Genomic DNA, 11,108 nt, shown 5'->3' with positions numbered 1-11,108 from the left:
ATTACTTTTTAGATCTAATTCTGGTTATGTCATTGATTAGTCTCAGAAGAATTTGTGTTCCAGTCTTAATGAGTGACTCACCTCTAAAATTATACACATCTGAGTCGCATCCTCTCCCGTCACTCACACTAGGATTTAGGCACATAGCACTACTGAGATTTACCTCTATCTAAGAGAGAATTACCAGGCTCATGCCTGTAAATCCTAGGATTTAGGCACATAGCACTACTGAGATTTACCTCTATCTAAGAGAGAATTACCAGGCTCATGCCTATAATCCTAGGAGGCTGAGATCTGAGGATCGCGGTTCAAAGCCAGCCCAGGCAGGAAAAAGTCCGTGAGACTCTTATCTCCAATAAACCACTAGAAAACCAGAAGTGGTGCTGTGGCTCAAGTGGTAGAACACTTGCCTTGAGCTGAAGAGCGCAGGGACAGTGCCCAAGCCCAGAGTTCAAGTCCCACGACCGACCCCCCCCCCCAAAAAAAGAGAGAATTACCATCAGTTTTTATAAGAAACACATCCTGGGCATTCTGTCACAAAGTTAAAAGGGGAGTGTTCACCACAAAGACAATTGACTGAGATGCACAAGGAGTTAAGATAGGACAAGTTTGAGAGGAACAACCACCATTGCTTTCTCTAATTACGCTCAGCAATCCTGCCCTAATTCTGTGAAAATAACCCTGTGACTTTTTGGACTAGTATATAAAAAAGGATGAGTTGAAAACAAAAAATAAATAAGAAAGTAGATGAATTTCAAAGATAGGATAGAAAATTCAGTCATTTGGTTAGACAGCAATACATTTGGAGAGTTGGGCAGCATTTTTGCTTTCTTGAATTGCATAGAACTGACACCTGGCTGTATTTGTAGCTTTTCAAAGCACAGCCCTGAATATTGTGTTATAACTCTCTATTTTGTCACAGATGTTTGTATTGACTGCACTTATCCTGAGTATAACCAATGTCATATCTTGGGAACTCATGAAAGTCAAGTTCTTAGTAAACATTTACATAATGAATGAAATGGAAGCTTTCTATGCATTAGGATGATGGAGATTTTATGAAGGATGTCCTAGAGTTTAATGGTAGGAATTGTATGGGATACCATTTAAATCTGCTCGGGCTCTGACTTTCTCAATTCACATGTTATTACAAAGTTTATCTTCAAACAATTTATTGAGGTGACACCACGATACTAATGACTACTCTGATACAATTGTGCCATTAATGGGAGACCAAATCTCCTGTGAAGAACACTGGCTAAGAATGATAAAACAAGATGTGTCCATTATTACATTTGTAAATGATGTCTAGAATGGACTATGTACAGAATAGAATATATATGCATAAGCATATGTGTATACAATCATTATTCCTTAACCATGAGAAATAAGTCATTAGGTGATCTGGTTCATGACCGAGTATCACAGAGTATACTTATATAATTCTAGTTAGTATCACCTAATACACAGGCCATATGGTATATGTAGTATATATATATGGTTGTATATGTGGTTTGCCAAAGCATTGCAATGTTCGACATGATATGTGTGTGTACATGTATACATGTTAACAAATGAAGAATAGACAAAATGCCAAAAACAAACAAAAATGAAAGTCAAAAGACAAATTATCAAGGCTAATCCATGGATTTTAGAATTTGGGGGGGTTGTTCATCATGTTGTGAGAAATGTCAAGGAAGTCATTCTGCGCTGATCACATTCTTGCAGTGTTTTATACTCACTTCTTGGCCCTTCCCTTTACCTCAACTGTGTGACTATGTGACTATAAAGATTCTGGTATGGATAGTTTCTGGTCCTCATAATATTTATGATAATATCCTGATTGCATTGAATATTGTACAGTGATATTTGAACACTTTTGATTTAGGATCTCAAATGTTTGACATTTGTGAATACCTAATAAAACATTTGAACCTCTGTACTTATAATATGTAAAAGCCAATGTATATACAGTTCATGCCTTGGTTTGGTAGGAGGTCACTTTTAGACATGCAACTATTGAAGTATGTTTAGCCATATACTGCTTGAGTGCCAGCTAAACAGGCAAGCCAAACCAGCTCTCTCTCTCTCTCTCTCTCTCTCTCTCTCTCTCTCTCTCTCTCTCTCTCTCTCTCTCTCTCTCTCTCTCTGTCTCTCTCTGTCTGTCTCTCACACACATAAGTATTTCATGAAATCAGGGATTGTTGGATTTAAATACTGTAATTTAATCAGTATCACCAAAACAAATTTTATAGCAGAAAATTAAAAGTTTAAATTTCTAATTCTGTGCTGAATGATGCAAGGTTAGAAATAAGGTTTTTAGCAGCATTGTTAAATAGTGACCAAATTAATTAAAATTGAATTATAGTGGAACCATATAAATAGACTCATGACAGCTATGATAATGAGTGCCATTATTGGTCGCAATAATGATTAAACTATTTTAAAACAAGCTCTATGTTTTTTTTAAATTAGGAATTTATTAGGTACCTGTCTCTCATGTTCTGTTGGTAAAAGCATACTATTGAGACAGTAGGCTGTAGAAATTCTGTAGATTCTGATGGCTCTGCAGGGAACTCTGTAATGACTGGTTCTGTGTACATTGTTGGAAAAGAGGAATTACAATTAGCAGATGTCATCAAGACAACTCCCACCTTCACAGCCCAATGGTGCCTCTAATGAAAATGTGAAGGTCTAAGACAGACAGAAGTCCATGGTCATTTTTACTATTTTTGACTTCTTTAATATTGGAAATCACTCTTTAGGGGGGCCATTTTTTTGAGACAGGATTTCCTTATGTAATTTTTATGAAATTACCATTGTTGGACTTGAATATCCACAATACTTTAAAATAATTTAGGGACATGGGTACCATTTAAATGAATGAAAGTATTAGGAGTGCTTTATATGATTTAAAGTCTAAGCTTCAGATTTAAGCTGAAATTCCGTAACTTGTAGGACCTATGGGAGTCCCCACCCCAGAAAGCCTCTTATCAATTCCTCCTATGGTTTTGAACTTACATCCTCTCTTTGGGAATCACTAAAATTTTGCTACCAAAGATCTTAGAGCTATTGTTCATTCACTTGCCTATATATATATTTTTTTTCCTGGTGGCTTTGTTTTGCCCCAGAGTTGAATGTGAGAAACAAAGTTGGGCTCCATCTTGCTAGTACTGCTGATTGCTCTTATAGACACTGACACCATCACAGCTCCACCCAAGGTAGGAGACAACTTATTTTCACATTGTCTTGCCATGCTCATCTTGTTCTTGTTTGTTTCTACAAGTCCTTTCCTTGATTACCCTTGGAATCATTTTCCATGAGTTTGAGTGACTTTGATTTGAATGAAATCATCTAATGTCCCATTCAAAAGCATCTTTCCTTTTGAAAATGCCTCAAACTGACATCATGTTGCCTCAGTTTCCGTCCCTTGGGACTAACCTCCATCATTGTCTCTGAGAAGTCTTACAGATCTGTTCATGAATAGAACACACAAGAGAAAAAGTCTTCCTTGGAAGATGTTTAGGATTGGTTGTTTAGCATTTATAAAGAGTGGCATTTGCCAGTTCGGTCTGAACCACAGCTGATTTTCATCATACTTGCCAGATTAACCTCTCTATTCTTGCAAAATAAGCCTTTACAAAGCTTGCTTGCTAGAATTTTTTGTTATTGTCTTTTTGTTATGATTGTCTTCATGGAATATCTTCCTAGTTTGTTTTGAAAATCTATCAAAGTTACATTATTTTCCATTGATTTCCCAGAAAGTTTGTGCTGGATAATTTTTTGAGAAGCTAATAACCCCCGAGTCTATTCCTTAAATAATCACTATCTGTTTTCTGAGTCTTAAAAAACAAGTTAATGATTACAATCTTTTCCATTAGGTTCACTTGCAGATGTTTGTTATAAGATTTTTGAATATAACATTTTTCAGAGACTAATTTTCAAGCTTGTGAATTATATAAATCACTCTTCTACTTGCTGGTATTTCCACGTGCCTTTCACTTATTCATTAACACCTATAACATATGGTAAACACAGAAATAAACCAAGGAGAACAGTTGATTTACTATTTGTGGAACTATTGAATCAAAGCCTAGGAAGAAAGACATTAAAATTAACATCTTAATGGGATTTAGAATTGGTATATATAAAGATGAAAAATGCATCCTTACAAAAGAACCTAAACATTGTTGTCAAACATTTGGACAGCATACGTGATACAGAAAATGGAAATTATATTGTCCTTTGCAGAGAGATATGATATCAGTGACACATTAATAATAAAAGATGCAAGCGTGTATTCTAATAGCTGGGGTTCAATTCTTAGTTCTAACCTTCCACTGGTAGATACAATTGTGATTAAGGTGAACATAATAATTCTCTTTATACTCTCGTAAAATGTAAATTATGCTAGAGTTTTCAGAATTGCTGCAATCAGAAGACATTATATATGAGAAGGCATTTTAAAAACTAAGAAAGGGTTTGGAGACATGGCTCAGTTGGCAGAGTACTAAACAATGAGCAAAAATGTCAGGTACTGAGTTTGAGTCCTGGTCTCAGACCTAAAAGTAAACAAGAAGAAAGCAAAAAAACATAAGAAAGTGTTGGAATTGTTGGTGTATATGTGTAATCCTAGCACTGGAGACTGCTGACACAGAAGAACCATGTGTCAGAGGCCTTGATGAGCTACAGAGTGAGTTAATAGTAAGACCCTGTCTAATTTTTTATTTTATTTTATTTTTGTCCGTCATGAGGCTTGAAATCTGGGCCTGGGCGTTGTCCCTCAGTTCTTCAGCTCAAGGCGAGTGCTCTACCACTTGAGCCACAGCGCCAATTCCAGCTTTCTGGTGGTTTATTGGAGAGAAGAGTCTCACGGATTTTCCTTGCACAGGCTGGCTTTGAACCACGATCCTCAGATCTCAGCCTCCTGAATAGCTAGGATTACAGGCATGAACCAACCACTGGCACTGGCTAATTTTTTTTTTTTTATCTATTTGCCTACCTACCTATCTTTATACCTGTCTATCTCTAGTTCTATCTTTATATATCACATATTTTATATAAAACATATATAAGGACTGTTTCTATTATTTTATTATCATTGTTTATGTGTTTGAATGAATTACAGTTTTCATTTATATCTTCTTATATAGTTTTCGTTGAAAATTTGTTTCCTAACTTTATGGTTATGTCTGCATTCTGTAACATTATCTATCTCCTTAACAGTTGTATTGAGTTTAGAGGACTTTAGGGCCCCAAGTTAGTTAGTACAGCAAATCAAAAAAATAGCATTTGATTCAGTTATGCATAGCATGTGGATCCATTAGCATTGATACGTACCTTCTACTCTATATTATCTACCAGTGGGCTAAGAATTCTCAAAAAGGTACAGCTTTTTTCCTTCTTTCAAGTTCTCTAACAATAAATAAAGCAGGTGATACAGAAGGCAGAGAACAGCAATGAAGGCAAAAGAAACATCCATTATTTAAAGAACTTGCCATGTGATGGAGATAGAATGACTTCAGCATTAGCTGTGCAGGTGATAAAAAATACATACATTCATATATATGTGTGTATATATGTATGTAAATATATATATATATGAACAATACACAGGTACATGGTTTAAGAATAAGAAGAACAAATTGCTAATTTAATTCCTGCCTACTTAAGACAATAGGAAACTTTAAAAAGGCACATTAAATTTAGGTAGAATATGAGTAAATAATTCTTGGGAGAAAAAAAAAAGGCTTTTGTCACCATGGAAGCATTTATTATTTATAAACCTTAATGAGAAGATTCTAATATGAGAGTAATCTTAAAATCTACAAAATGATTTATTATAGTTATAGATATTCATGTGTGAGATGAATGTGTGTGGGGTTTGTGTGTGAGAGTTCTTATCCACGCATTTATTCATGGGAAGGAGAAAAAAGAGAGGATGTGCTAATCTGAAATGTGAATGATGAGGAAATAAAGGCTGTCTTGGATGACAATAGTATAAAATATTGTATATGGATAATGTCAAGGAGTTGGAGAAAGTGTGTATGGGGTGGTTAAAAAGAAGATAAGGGTCAACCTGTATCCTTTTTTTAGTGTATATTTTTTAGTGCAAAGATACTGTACAGAGGGGTTACAGTTATATGAGTAAGGTAATGAGTACATTTCCTATTGCTCATTGTCAGCTCCTCCTTTGTTTTGCCCCTACCATCCCTTCCCTCCCTCCTCTCCACTCCTCTACCCCCCACAAAGTTGTAAAGTTCGTTCTCAACCTAGTGTCTTGTACATCTCATTGTTACAATAGATCAACCTTTATCCTTATTTCAGCATTTTGTTATTTCCCTTTCCCTCCCCAAATTAGAAAAATGCATATACAAGATGCGGGGCACCAGAATCAAATACAGTGAAAACGGGTTATACCATGGTGGAAGAATATACAAAAGAAACAAAAAAAATCACATAGTACATTAGAAACAACAGCAAGAAAGATAAAACCTCTTGTGTCCCTATCGTGGGGTTCATTTTGCTTAGCATCATCTTATATGGTCATATGTACATAGCTTTTGACCTTTTCTGCTTGTCTTAGACATATACTAGTTATTGCAGATAAGGGAATCCTATATGGGACCTATGTTTCTTTGGGCCTGGCTTACTTCACTTAATATAATTTTTTCCAAGTCTTTCCATTTCCTAACAAATGGGGCAGTGTCATATATATATGTATATATATTTTTTCTTGATCCATTCATCTACTGGGGGGCCTCTGGGTTGGTTCCATATCTTAGCTATAGTAAATAATGCTGCGATAAACAGAGTTGTGCTGGTTGCTTTATTAGGGGCTTGTTTGATGTACAAGACACTATGTTGAAAACAAACTTTACAACTTTTGCAGGGGAGAGTTACTCATGTAACTGTAACCCGTCTGTACAGTATCTTTACAATAAAAATATATATTTAAAAAAGAAGATAAGGGAGAGTAAATTCAATTAAAGTACTTCTAATGAACACATGGAAATAGAAACATGAAGCCAATTAAAATTATTTTTTAATGGAGAGAGTATCAGGAAGAATAATAGAGAAGTTGAATTTGATCAAATTACATTATATACATGTTCAACAATATTAAAAGAAACTACTCAGCAATGAATGCACATTGATAAAATAATAGAAATTTGTGAATCTGAACACAGAAGTAAATTCTAGAATAACGAAGGATTTAGAAATGGCATGCAGGTATAAAGCAAAGACTTATTGTGGGACCCCCATCAAGGGAAAGGTGCTCATCTTGGAAGGCACAGGTTTGACTTTTTTTTTTGGTCAGTCGTGGGGCCTGAAATCTGGGCCTGGGTGCTGTCCCTCAGCTCTTCAGCGCAAGCTAACGTTCTACCACTTGAGCCACAGCGCCACTTTAGGCTTTTTCTGCTTATGTGGTGCTGAGGAATTGCAACCAGGGCCTCATGCATGCAAGGCAAGCACTATACCACTGGGCCACCTTCCCAGCCCAAAGATCTGATTTTGAATGGAACCCAGGAAGCTCCAAAATTTAGGTTTAGACTGCATCTAACCATTTTCACTGGAAGGGAACCATTTTAATTGGAAGCTGAACATGGAATTTGAGGTCTAAGCAAAAGCATCTTGCTGCAGTAGACTGTATCATCTGAACCGTTATATAAGACAGGACGCACCCAGAAGTTAGAAAAAGTAAAATTACTTGAAATGATGTTAACTTCAGTTATCTATAAGTAGTGAAGTCCTGGGGAACTTTAAATTCCATTTTCCAATGTTAATGGGTTGAGCTAGCTAATTTTGTAACTCCACAAAACTCAACAAACACCATTTTGAACATCAATTTAATAATGAATGTTTTGATTCCATTACTCTGTGGACCTGGGGAATAATGGAGTTTGACTTACTCTGCACCAAGAATGTCTTAATTCAAAAAACAGTGTGATGATGGCCGATACCATGGCCTTCTCAAGATCTCTGTGGACAATATGCCTGGTATTTAAAGCTATAGTGTAAGAAGGAATCTGAGGTTATATTATAAAGCCAGAAAGGAACCATGGCCACAGGATAATTTTCTACACTCATTTTCTCCTCCTTCTCTTCTTTATTGGCTCTCTTGCAGGGATTCAGCTACATTAAGTTTTGACCCACCCTTGGTGACCACAGAAGACCATCCCCTTTCTCTAATCACATGATCCAGTCTAGGAGAAGGGCAAGCACAGAACTCCCTTAATCTTTTCCCACTTTACTGAGCAAAGACAAAGCTGGACTTTGTTGCAAAGGAACTTCCAATGGGAAATAAAAAGAAAAAAACAAAAACAGACATTTAGAAACAGACATTCTTTAAACATAGCCTTCTATCTTAATCCTGAAATCAGATCTTGGCATATTGCAAGACCCACACAAATTCTGCATTGTTGGTGAAAGCCTGTAGGAAATGTTAGGACTTTGGCAATTCCTGACTATTGTGTTTTGTGTGTTTTGCCCTCTTAGGAATTTATGTTTTCTTAAAAGTAAACATAATTCAAGAGTCCCAGTATCTGGTATTAATGAACAATTGGGTGAGTGACAATGAATACCTTTATGTTGAGGACTTCAAAGAATCTGGTAAGGAATCTACTAGAAAATTTTGCAATTTTTGAATTAGTAAACACATTGAGAGACATTCTTAATCCCTACAGGTTTAATGGTAACATTTGACCCATCTATTTGAAATATTACACAAAGTGATTATACAATTACGTGTTGGGTTTCCCTTCACTAAATTCCAAGTAAAGAACTGCCAGATTAGACACAGAATCCTGGGGACCAAGTGTTTAGAAGGTTGTCCTGTGCAACACTCAAACTTGTCAGGTGGAGTGAAACCATTATCCTCTTTCTTTCCTCCTGTTTCTGTTTCATTTCTGGATCTCTGGAGCATCTCTGGCTCTAAAGACCTTGTTCATCCCCATGTGCCCTCAAATTCCACCTTCCACTTACAGCTTTATTTATTTCCTAGGCCATTCTCTGAAGGTGTCTAGGTGTAGAATAGCTAGAAATCCCTCACCTTTGAGTTGTTACTAGATTTTATAGAGTTTGTGGGAAACATGCCTTCTACTCAGCCTTGAAATTGACTTGGAAAACTCAGTTTCAAATTGTCCCTTGGGCATGCTATCAGCAAAGCCCCTCCCTGGGAGCCGAATGACAGATGCTAGTTCCCTGATTGTCTCCTCTGGTGAGAATAAAATGTGAAACTTCTGGGTCCATCTTATTCTCTGCTTTCAAGTTGCTATGATACCTATGAAAGATGTCTCCCTGTCCCAGTGAATGCACTAATTCAAGGTGATATGCTTTTGTCATTGAACTATTGCAGAGCAACTCAGTGGTCCTGCCCTTTCTGTAGAAAAATCTGTGTGTGTGTGTGTGTGTGTGTGTGTGTGTGTGTGTGTGTGTGTGTGTGTGTGTGTGTGTGTAGGAAATGTGCCTCACACTGATGGATGTATGTATTCTCCACTCTATCTGCCCAATCTCCATGACAACCTTCCTCTCCTGTGTATTTGCTAGCTTAAGAAAACAACCTACCTCACACTCATCTATGAAATGATGCTCAAGTGGGAAAGGTGGAAACACAGCCAGAGGTGTGGAAGGAAAAAGGCTTTGGACATAGGTTTCTTAGAGGTGTGTCTTAATTTTCTAGACCAGAGACTATTCAAGAACCACCGTGAGTTCAATTTCGTATTGCCTGAAATCAAATTGCTATGGTACTATTTGTTAGACCATGAAATAAGTTTAACCTGTCCTCTTTAAATGTCACAATCTTGAATCATTCCTATTGACACATCTTCCTGAGGCTTTCCTGGCCAGCAAGTGTGAGCAGATTTCATTCTGGCAAATTTCATTGTTTCCTTGCTTTCATCAGATTCACCTGCCAGGGTCCCCTTAGAAGATGTGAATAGATGAACACCATTTATTTCCACCAATTACAAAATAGGATATGTTGCTTCTGGCTAGGAATTCTATGCACATTTTGAAAAAGGAAATACTAAAAGAGGTTATTATTTTTAGCCCACAGAACTTAATTTGATTCATTAATGGGCTGAGAATTTTCCTGCCAGAAAATCAGTTTTCGAGTAGGGCCTCAGCCTGGCATGAGAAAGATTTCAAACCCTCCCCCCCCCCCCCAAGAAACCAGAGAAAGAGGAGAAAGAGGAAAAGCATGCTTTTGTTATTTGAACTTCTCAATCTGAACACAGATCTCCTTTCCCCGTGTCTGGAAATCCTCATGGAAATGCTCTCATTTGTGTTTGGTTTGTGTCATTTTGTGATGATTTTCAAATAAACAAAAACACAGATCTTTAGAAAATGTTGGAAGCAATTTGATTTGATATGCCAAAATAACCAGAACTGTAAAATCTCAATTTGAAATACAAGTGTTTTTGTATGGTGAAGAGAAATGGGATCTACATGAGGAAAATGTTTACTGCTCAGTTTCTTACTGTGTTAATTACTTTTAATAATAATAATAATAATAATAATAATAATAATATTATTATTTTGCATGTGTTTGTGTGTGTGCATGTGCCAATACTGGGGGCTTGAACTCAGGGCCTGTGTGCTCCCCTTAGGATTTTTGCTCAAGGATGGTGCTCTACCACTTGAGTTACACCTCCACTTCCAGCTTTTGGGGTGGTTAATAGCAGATGAGTCTCACAGACTTTCCTGCCCTGCCTGGCCTGGAACTGCCTTCCTCAGTTCCTGAGGAGCTAGGATTACAGGCACCCAGCTCATAAGGTGTGATTCTGAGAACCCTAAACCCACTACGGGGCAGTATTAGACTTAAAATTCCCTCCAAGAATCTAGATAGAGGACATTTACCTAAACATGCATTTCTAGGAGCAAAGGTTTTGATGCGAGAGCTCCGTTTTTTTACCAGGACCCAGTTGGTGGAAGCAAGTACAACTGGTGTGTGTGGGGGGGGGGGGCGGTTGGGGAAGAAATGCAGAACTCCCTGAAGGGGCAGAAGGCACAGGTGGCTTTGCCTGTGACACACACACACACACACACACACACACACACACACACACACACACACACACACAGAGTCTCTGATCAGTGTCCAGGAC

This window comes from Dipodomys merriami, unplaced genomic scaffold (genome assembly GCF_024711535.1).
Source record: "Dipodomys merriami isolate MVZ:Mamm:240054 unplaced genomic scaffold, mDipMer1.0.p SCAF_9, whole genome shotgun sequence".
Classification (NCBI taxonomy): Eukaryota; Metazoa; Chordata; class Mammalia; order Rodentia; family Heteromyidae; genus Dipodomys; species Dipodomys merriami.
The sequence above is the reverse complement of the archived record's forward strand: the minus strand, read 5'-3'. Positions refer to the sequence as shown.